General features: G+C 45.9%; 1 long non-coding RNA gene across 1 annotated transcript; it reads right to left on the bottom strand.

The window, feature by feature from the left end:
* Positions 1-3,122: 3,122 nt before the first annotated feature.
* On the bottom strand, positions 3,123-8,248 carry LOC108531739 (uncharacterized). The gene is made up of 3 exons (XR_001886263.1): positions 8,136-8,248; positions 5,868-5,960; positions 3,123-3,336 (listed from the first exon to the last, which is right to left on the bottom strand). It is a non-coding gene; the product is annotated as an uncharacterized LOC108531739 (long non-coding RNA).
* Between the last annotated feature and the right edge of the window lie 2,057 nt (positions 8,249-10,305).

Below are 10,305 nucleotides of genomic sequence, written 5' to 3'. Positions count from 1 at the left end.
CTTATGGGATGACCAAGGTGTGTATATGTGGCTTGTTGTTGATTAAACATTGTTATGTGGCACATGACTGTAACTGTGCACTGTAGAAGGCATTGCTCTGCAACAGCACGTCCCAGATGTTTTTGTGACATGACAAGTATGTTATCTGCAGGGTTAGCTCTAGGCAAAAATGTGGAGTATGCATAGGAGGAAGAACATGCACTTTGGAGCCAAACAGACATAAGTAGAAGGCTATGTCCGCAATATCTTGTGTGATCTTGGACATATATTCTCATCACTCAGAATTCCAATTTCGTCATTGACAAAGTGGGAATAACAGCACCTATTTTACACTGTCATTGTAAGGATTTTATGGAAAGGATACAGTTGGTCCTCAGTAGATCGGGGGCCTCTTAGAAGCTGCACCTCCATGTCACTCTCTGGAGTCTCTGCTCCCATCTGCTTTCCCCATTGTCCACCCTGGGTAAGCAATCTCTGCTTCTTCCTCATTTTCCTATGTCAGACCTGAGCCTTTGAGGTATTCAGAGATTTGGGGGAACATTTCTCTCTCCTTAGCCCCAGTCCTAGCACTGGAAATGACTTAGGCTCAAGCATCGCCCCATCCCACCAGCCACCTGCACATGAGAAAAAGGAGACCCCAGGAAGTTGTGTGTACTGAGTGTTTTATATCAGAGGAGTTAAAAGTGTGTGTTCTGGAGGTGGATTGGCTATGATTTACGGTCTACATCCCCTTGGTGAGTTACCTGACCTCTTTGTATTTCCGTTCCCTCGTCTGTATATTGTAGCTAGCACCTAATACGGAATAACATTGTGAGGATCAAATGAGTTAATACACACAGAGCTTTGCCCAGCAACTAACCTGTATTATTTCCAACAAGTATTTATTAAGTGTCTGCCCCATGATGGCGGGTGTCTTTTCTAATGTCACCATGTCAGTCAGTGGGGAACAAGTGATTAAATCCCAGGTCTCTGACTCAAAAGTGCCAACTCTTCCCAGAATATGCACTTTTCCTTTTTCTTCCCTCCCCATCTTTCAAGCAGGAAAATGGGAGGGAGGGAGGGAAGGAAGGAAGGAAGGAAGGAAGGAAGGAAGGAAGGAAGGAAGGAAAGGGAGGGAGGGAGGGAGGGAGGGAGGAAGGAAGGAAGGAAGGGAAGGAGGAAGGGAACAAGGAAGGGAGGGAGAAAGGGAGGAAGGGAGGAAGGGAAGAAGGGAGGGAGGGAAGAAAGGAGGGAGGGAGGGTAGAAAGGAAGAGGTGTAGGATTTAAACCTGCCAAGCATGCTCTCCCTCCTCCTCTGGGGTCAACTGAGCCAGAGCTCACTTCCATTGAGTGGAAGACGATGGATTCTATGGGGGTTTCTATATTTGACACTCATGTCTACCTTTATCACATAGTGTGTGTAGACTCACACTCTCCCCTCAACCACAGATTCTTCATTCAGAAGGGTCCAGTTCCAGTTACTGCACAGCTAATAGAGACAGTGAGAGGCAGGGAGGAAAGAGGACAGATTTCACATCCAGGACAGAGCAAATTATTTCCTCCCTCTCATTCATTTGTCTGTTCTTTCATTTAACAAATACTGACTGACTCTGTGTCAGATACTGTGTAGTATCTCATCTAACCCTCATGAACCACACAATGATGGAGGCATCATCCCATTTTCCAGATGAGAAAGCTGAGGTTCTAGAGGTAAAGAAATGGCAGAATGAGAATAAGTCTGTCTCCCTTGGTCTAGCACTGGGTCATTATTGATCAAGCACTGATTATTATTATTATTGTTATTATTTTAAGAAACAGGGGCCTGCACTGTCACCTAGGCCAGAGTGCCGTGGTATAATCACAGCTCACTGCAGCCTCAAACCCTTGGGCTCAAGTGGTCTTCCCTCCTCAGCCTCTCAAGTAACTGGGACTACAGGAATGCACCACCACATCTAGCAAATTTTTAAACATTTTGTAAAGATGGGGGGCTTATTATGTGGCCCAAGCTGGTCTTGAACTCCTGGCCTCAAGTGATCTTCCCAGCTTAGCCTGCCAAAGTGCTGGGATTACAGGCATGATCACTGCACCCAGCCCCCTGATTATTTTTTAAGTCATCAAACATATTTTCATTTGACTGGTGAAAAATTGTCTAATGTATTCCATAAATTTACCCCAATAAGGCAGAGAATGAAAAAGCCTGAAAAGTGCCCTATTCCTAGATCACAGTGACAAGAAGGTGGGGTTAGTCGATCAGTTACCCCTATCTGAGGGTGCCAACTCCCTGCCACGCACTATCCTTAGGGCGGGTCATCACTCATGTGGTGTTCTGGGAGCACCTTTTGCTCCAAAGTATGGGCACCACAGTTTTCTGTGCAGAAGCAACATTGCCCTGATGCACTCTTATGTTTCAGAAGGGAAAATACCAGCCAGGGATGCAGAGAGCTGGGTCTGGTTCCACCTCTACCACCTACCAGATGTGTGACTTCAGATAAGCTGATTAACCTCTCTGAGCTTCTGCCTCTCCTTTCAGGAGCTCTGAGAGTGTCCTCATCTCTGCTTGTGCTCCTTTTGAGTGTTCTTTTATTAGCACTTGGACAAAGTTTGTCAGGGCAGAGCTATTTACAGTTGTCCAGGAAGCTGAACTTTCAGTTAAAGTTCTGGAGACTTCCATTCATCCCTCAAAATAATTCACATAAATAAATATCAGGCTCAGATGCAAAGTTTCTTTTTATAATAGAGAGGAGACATTTGAGAAGGAGCTGTCGCTGTGTTGAAATAGCCACTACCATCATGTTTTTGCCTCCTCTTTGACCTTTCTCTTCTGGGAACCTCCTTTGAGAAGGAGTCCCTTAGAAATGTATTTCCAAAACTTATTTGGTGATAAGATTCACCTGGGGCACTTGAATAAACAAACAAATAAACAGAACCAGAATCCCAAGTCCCTCGTCTGGAGCTGTGATTCTGCAGGTTCAGGTGAGTATTCTTACAAGTATACCCAGGCCTGGGTAATTCTTGTGGTCAGATGGACTGGGGGAGCACTTGTAGATCCTGGAGCCCTGGAAATAAACTCAGCGTCCAACCCTGTCATTTTATAGTTGGGGAAACCGAGACCCAGAAAAACTGAATGTCTTACTCACCAGCTGTCACCAACTGGGGCTGAACTGAGACTTGAGTGAAGGTCCTGGGGCCAGGAAGAACTTGGAATCAGGAGTTTGATTCTTGATCTGCCCACTTAGTAGCTGTGTGATGTTGGCAAGTATTCTGTTCACCTCACAAAGTATTCCTTGTCAAGGGTCCAAATATTCAGGACGGTCGTGGTGCCATCAGGTTTTTGGGATTGTGCACTTGGCTTAAACACTGACAGGTGAACAAGAGAGAAGTTGACCTGGCCTTGGTGACTGGAGCCCAAAGAAGGAGGCCAAAAAGAGTAGGTACTCCCAAAAGTGAGCAGTGTGGCCAAAGTAGAGGGGGGAACCCTAGGCTGTATGGAGCCCTACCCAGCCTGGTCTGCAAGAGGCAAGAGCGGCTTCTCTGAGAAAAAGAAGGTGGAAGATGGTTAAAGTGACCAGGTCTTAGGCAGATAAAGAGGTGGAGGAGAACACCGCAGGCATCAGGGAAATATACACAGGCCAGGTAGGTACCAGAAACACGGTTTCGGGTGGAATCACCAAGTAAGAGACAGAGAGAGAACAGAAGGCAACTCCATGGTAGCAAGGCAATGCAGAGGGAGGCTGGTGCAGATCAGGCGGGATCTCGTGGGTGCCCGTGTTCCATTTTAAAGGCAGAGGGAAGTCACCTGAGGATCCAGGTGATCCAGGACAGAGAGGGTCATGGTGCCATCAGATTTTGGAGGCACATTTGTGAGCTGAGAATCATCATCTGAATATGGCGGGGGGTGGGGAGTTCCTGATTTGCCTCCTGCTTTCTCTCTGACCCCTCTGTGGTCTAATTCTCCACCCAGTGACCCTAGCAATGCTTTCATAATGGAAGCCAAATGCTGTCACGTCTTTGCTCAACTGCCCTGATGGTTCCCATCTGCTATAGTTTGGATGTTTGTCCCCTCCAAATCTCATGTTGAAATGTGATCCCCAGTGTTGAAGGTGGGGCCTACAGGGAGGTGTTTGGGTCATGGGGTGGATCATTCGTGCATAGTTTGCTGCCCCCCCAGCAGTGAGGAATTCATGGAGATCTGCTTGTTAGAAAGAGTTTGGGACCTCTCCACTTCTCTCTTGCTTCCTCTCTCACCTTGTGACGTGCTTGCTCTCCCTTCTTCCACCATGATTTTAAGCTCCTGAGGCCTCACCAGAAGCAGATACTGGTGCCATGCTTCCTGTACAGCATGCAGAACTATGAACTAAATAAACCTCTTTTCTTTATAAATTACCCAGTCTCAGGTATTTCTTTAAAGCAACACAATACAGATCAACACACTATCTCATTCCTCACTCAGCACAATGTGCGAAGTGCCCAGTGTGGCCTGTAACTAACTATCTGTCCTAAGCCCCAACACCCACACCTTCCCCATTCTAACTGGACACCAGTCCTGCTGGCCTCCCTTAACATCGAACAGCCTGTCTCTCGAGACCTTTGCACTGACTGCTCCCATGCCTGGGGGCAGAGGGGTCAGCCCCAGACACCCCCACAGCTGCCTCACTCCCCAGGCCTTTCTCGACTGCCTGCCACTTGCTGACCCGGCAGCTCAGCTTTCCTTTGGTGCACTCACACCTGTCACCACTTATACGCATTTGCCCAATTCTTTCCTGAAGTCGTACCCATTAGAAGGTAAGCTCTATGGCAGCAGGAACTTGGGTCAGTTTGCTTCTGCTCTCCCCATGGTCTGGCACAGAGCCACCAGCCAATAATATTGTTGGGTCAATGGCTGAACAATGCCTAACTTGAATGTTTATTGAAAAGCTTGAAGAATAGAATTTCTATACACACAGCACTAGTTGCAGTATGTGGTCAGTGAGTAGAAGCTTCCTCATTTCTTTCTATTGCATCCTCCCTTCCAGACTTACAATTAGAAGTTATTTCCAGGACATCAGTCATCCCTGGGCCCCCAACTGACCACACTAAACCCTCTGCCCTTCCTGCCAGCACCTGGCTCTGTCCTTGACAGAGCTTGTTGTTTGCATTTCTCTGGTGTCAGCTTAGCTGTGTCCCTAGGGAAGGAGATGATGGGGGGTGGGGGCGGGGGCGGTGTGTGTGCAGTTATCATACAGTACATTGGGATGGTTGGGAAGCTGGTGCCTCTTAGATAGAGTCATTTCTCTGGTTCCTCTGGACCCTGTGTGATCAGAACCTAGAGGTGGTCATCACACCCATGTGACACCAACTGCATGCCAGGGCATGTAATGATTCAGGACCATTGTGCAGGGACAGAAAAAAACAAAGCCTTCCTTGTGCCTTGACTAATAGGTTCTTCTCCACTGACCCCAGCACAAATAGACTGTGCTAATCTGGATGTTGCTGGCAGTGTGAACTTGGGATCATGCGCAGAAGCGTACTTTCCTCCCCGAAAGCATGGCTTGAGATTCCTGGAGATAGCAAGGCTGTTTGTAGTAGAGAGGCCCAGATGACCATCTGAGAGGGTTTTCTCCTCCTTCTTTCTTTACTTACAACTCACATTGAGTCAAATAATAAATGGAGACATTTGCAAGCTTCTTTGGGAAGGCAGCATTGCAAACTGTCAAGAAGTCTGATACCTAGTTCAGGATGTTTAACCTGAGAGGCTCCTGGATCGCTAAAGGATTTGGATGTGGGCCCTGAACTTGTATGCAAAGCATGGGTCTATCATGAATATTTGTGGAAAGAGGGTCCGCTGCTTTTCTCAGATTCTGAGAGCCAACCTGTGAAAATGTCCGGTCTAGACAGGAGAAGTGACTTACCTGACTCACAGCATCACTGGTCACCCAGCCTCCACCTCCACGTCTGCTGCTATCCACAACCCGCATCTGCGAGGTCATTGGCACTGTTTAGAACTAATGATGAACAAATCAGTAACAGCAAAGCCAAGGACTATGAAAACCAAAAGCTCAGGGAAAAGAAAATACACCAACACATTAACCATGATTGCCTCTATGAGCAGTGGAGCCAAAATCTTTTCTTTTTTCTTCTCTTTTAATTTTGTGTATTTTCCAGGTTTTCTATGAAAAGCATTTAAATTTAATTATTATCAAGAGGAAAACTTTAAGAAAACAAATAACTGTAAATATATAAATGTAGCCCTTCTTTATACAGTTTTTTAGGTTTTTCAAAAGGGTTGTTATTATTCAAAGTTTACAGGTTAGATATTTTGGGAACTTGCTTTTCTGGGGAAAAAAAGCATGAAAGTTTTAGAATGCATTCATTTTCACTCCTGAAGCATTTAGTTGAAGAAGGAGTTAGTGGGCATGCTTTAAAGGACAATTTTCATGCTCTGCTATGTTCTATTAAAGGGCAAGCTGCATTCATTGGAAAGATGCATTTTTATGGTTAGTTTTGATATGGCAAAGATTTTGGTTCACTTAACTATTGTAAAGTTTTACTTCTTTAGGGACCAAGCTAAATTCAGTGAGCTACATTTGCCCTAAGATACCACTCCAGGGTAGCCCTCTATTTTTCTACACTTTAGCTTTAATGGAGTTTTTCAAATATGAATTCTAAACTGTTACTTCAGCTGATGAACTCAAAGTGACAGCTATTAAACTCAATATTTATAAGATTTCCTAGAATAAATTTAATCATCATACGAATACTTGCAGTCAGCTGTCACTGTTGCTATAAATACCTCTCTTGCCTTCTCGAGTCCCAAGTGTGCCAACACTAGCTCTGGCCTCAAGAAAAGAAGTTAACTAGATATCACCAGTTTATGTGACCTCACTGCAGTCAATTGTTTTGATTCATCTGGGGCAGGTCTTTGTGTAGTTTAGACTCTTTCCACACAGAAAGACTATATAAAAGTATTCTCATCCTCATGGAGAAAGGACACATGCCTTTTACCTTTAGGCAGGTGGAAATATGCTTCCAAATCTATGCCTGATGTGTAGCTATGCTGTCTACTGGAATCCCATCCTGAATTTATAGTGATAAAAATAATTTAAATGAGTATAAGTCATCTTGTCTTTAAATATATAAATCTGACTTCAAACCCTGGTTCTGTCTCTCGGTAGCCGTGTAACCCTGGGCAGCTCACATAACTTCTCTGACCATCCTCTACAAAACAGGGATAGTAATACACTTCAGTAAGATTGCCGGGAGGGTTTTTGGAAATAAAGTATGTTATGGCATTATTACCCCAGTGTGTAGCATACAGCCCACATTCAAATTCATTTCATTTTCCCCACCTAATTCTCAGAGAATAATGTCAATTTTATTCAATTAAGCAAACATTAATTGGGCACTTGTTATGTGCAAATCACTAGAGATACCGGCCCTTCATTCATGCCTTTAAGAATCCCAGCCGGGTGCTGTGGCTTGCACCTGTAATCCCAGGGAGGCTGAGGTGGGAGACTTGTTTGAGGCCAGGAGTTCAAGACAAGCCTGAGCAACATATGGAGACCTTGACTCTATTAAAAATTAAGAAAAAACTTAGACAGGCTTGTGCCTGTAGTCCCAGCTACTCGGGAGGCTGAGTAGAGACCCTGTCTCAAAAAAAGGAAACAAAAACAGAAACAAACAAACAAACAAACCAAAAAACCTCCCTATCTTCCAGGGAGGATAGAGCCTTTATCCTTTCATAGGTCTTAAGTATGTCAGATTGTAAAAATGCCTTAATCAAAGTGTCAGGAAAAGGTTCTGGGAGCCAAGGAAAAGGAATATTAGTTTCACCTGGTATAACTTTACCAAAAAGGTTACAGAGCCTCCAGTGAGCCCTTGAAGGATGAGTAAGTTCTGGCCTTAGAGAGGAGCAAGATTTTGGAAAGCTGAGAATGAAGAGGGAACAGTAAGAGGCACCAGCAAGAGCACAGGCAAGGAAGAATAAATGTACGGGGTGGAGTTGAAGAACCCTTTGAAGGGACAGATCTTGGGAGAAATGACCAAGTAACAGAAAGATAGGGGGACAGATAGGAGAAAGGGCCAGGTGGAAATAGCCACGGCTCCTCACCATTACCTCTGGCGTGTTCCCACTTCTTGAAGCAAAAGTCTTAGAACTGTAGTAGAAGCTAAGTTGATACCTGTTGTCTTCATTCACTCAACAAATATGGATTGAAACTTCTATGTGATAGGTCCTATTTGAGGTGCTTGGAGGTGAACAGTGGTCAAGACACAGTTCCTGTCTTCATGGTGCTTACACTCTACTGTGGCAAACAGACAATAATGAGAGAAAAAACAAATAAACATACTGCAGAATATAATTGTAGGAAATTAGTGTTGCATAGCAAGAGAATGTGTAAGGGATAGATAAGAGTTGTTCTTTTCCATGGGGTGGTCAGAGACCTCTCTGTCAGATATTTGAGAGGATTTGAGTAAAGTGAATACCCGAGGGAAAGTACAGTGCAAAGGCTGGGAAAAAGGGGCCAGGGAACAGCAAAGAAGCCTGGATGGGTCCAGTGCAGGGCTAGGAAATGAGATCAAAGAGATATGGAAGAGCACCGATAAGGTTTCCCAACCCCAAGTTCTGTAATCCACTCTCTGCTCCTGCTCTGATTCTTGGAGTCTGGAGTTTAAACCTAGGCTTTCTGGGACAGATTCTCTTGGCTCCCTGCTGGCTCCCTCTGTCCTTACAAACATGCCTGACCCTTGGCACACAATCCTTGACACCAGTCTTTGGGCAGAAAACCCACTGAGAAGGGCTTCAGTCACTGGGGTGGCTCTGCCTCCCTCAATGGCATCCTGATCAAATGCTCCTCTTGATTCTCCAAGGTTGGCAGCAGCCAGGGAGATTCTCCACCATGGGAGGGCCATGGAAGTCTTGCCACTGAGGCCCCCCTTTCCCTTGGGACCTCACTAGTGTCATCGTATCCCTGGCATGGTGAGGGTTGCTTGTTCTTTAAACTCTGATCTATACCTGAACACCTGATCTATTCCCTCGATTTGCCCCAACTCAAATGAGATCAAACCTGATTGTTTAGCAAGATTTTAGAGAAGACCTAAACATAAACAGAGTAACTGACAACTGCCCACTGCTGCGCATGGCTGCTGTCAGAACCCTCAAGGCTGCCCACAGCTGTCCCTTGACTGGCTCAGCCTCCTCCAGGGCAGTGGCCACCACCTCCATCATCCCCATCACCTGGCACCCCTCCTCCCTATGTCTGGGAACTTCTGGGGTCCAGATCCAGGAGAAAGGAACCCACAGAGAAGAAAGCAGCAACTTCTACCAGCCTAAGGCCCACCTCCAAGCTACTTCCTGTCCCAGCATCCTCCCCTTCCTGCCTGATTGACACTGGGAATAGCCACTCTCTGGGGAGACACTGCCCAGCACCCTGGAAGCTTGGAACTCCCCTCAGTCCCATCAGAGCATCAGAGCAGTGTCCTCTCAGGGTCATTCCTAAGATCACAGATATTCCCTCAGAAGGGTTTGTCACGGCCCCATTTGGTGCACTTGGATTTGGTCTGTCCCTGCCCTGAGCTGCTTAAGGTAGGAACTTCCACCTGGTCTGGCCCCTCAAAGATCAGCTCAGCTCACCAGCACCACACAGCACTGGGAGTCAGGAGCCTGGCAAGGCAGCCTTCCTGCTCACACTCTGCCAGGACAGATGCTGAGGACAAAAAAATGTCCCCGAAAGGAAGCCTCCCTTTTCCTCCAGGAGAGTGGCATTTATGAATGCTTACCCATCCCTGATTTTCTGTCATCATTGCAGCTACCCTGTTACGGGCTCAATGGGGTCCCCCAAAAAGACTCATACATGGAAGTCCCACTCCCCAGTACCACAGAATGTGACCTTATTTGGAGACAGGGTGTTTATAGAGGTAATTTGTTTAGTGAAAATGAACTCATTATGGTGAACCCTAATCCATTACGGCTAGTGTCTTTTTAAAAAGGGGAAATTTGGACACAGAGACAGACATGCAAAGAAGGATGACAGTGTGAAGAGGCACAGGGAGGTCACCTACGAGCCAAAGAGAGAGGCCTGGGACACATCATCCCTCAGAGCCCTCAGGAGGAAATGTTACAATCTAATCACTCCTTAGTTCAGCTAGGTCCAAGTTATATTGACCTGCAACCAAGAAGACTAAGGCACGTGGCCACCAGAGAGTGACTAGAGCAGAGCAGAGTTTTATTAAGCAACAGAAAATATCTCAGCAATGAGAGGGGATCCAAGGAGAGTTAACAAAAATGGGGATGAGTTCCAGGTCTTTATGTGGCAAAGATAAGGAAGTCTTCTGTGGAATCTGCCCACGTGG

Source organism: Rhinopithecus bieti, unplaced genomic scaffold, assembly GCF_001698545.2.
Source record: "Rhinopithecus bieti isolate Rb0 unplaced genomic scaffold, ASM169854v2 scaffold_9237, whole genome shotgun sequence".
In the NCBI taxonomy this organism is placed as follows: Eukaryota; Metazoa; Chordata; class Mammalia; order Primates; family Cercopithecidae; genus Rhinopithecus; species Rhinopithecus bieti.
Note: the sequence above shows the minus strand (reverse complement) of the source record. Positions and strands in the feature narration are given on the sequence as shown.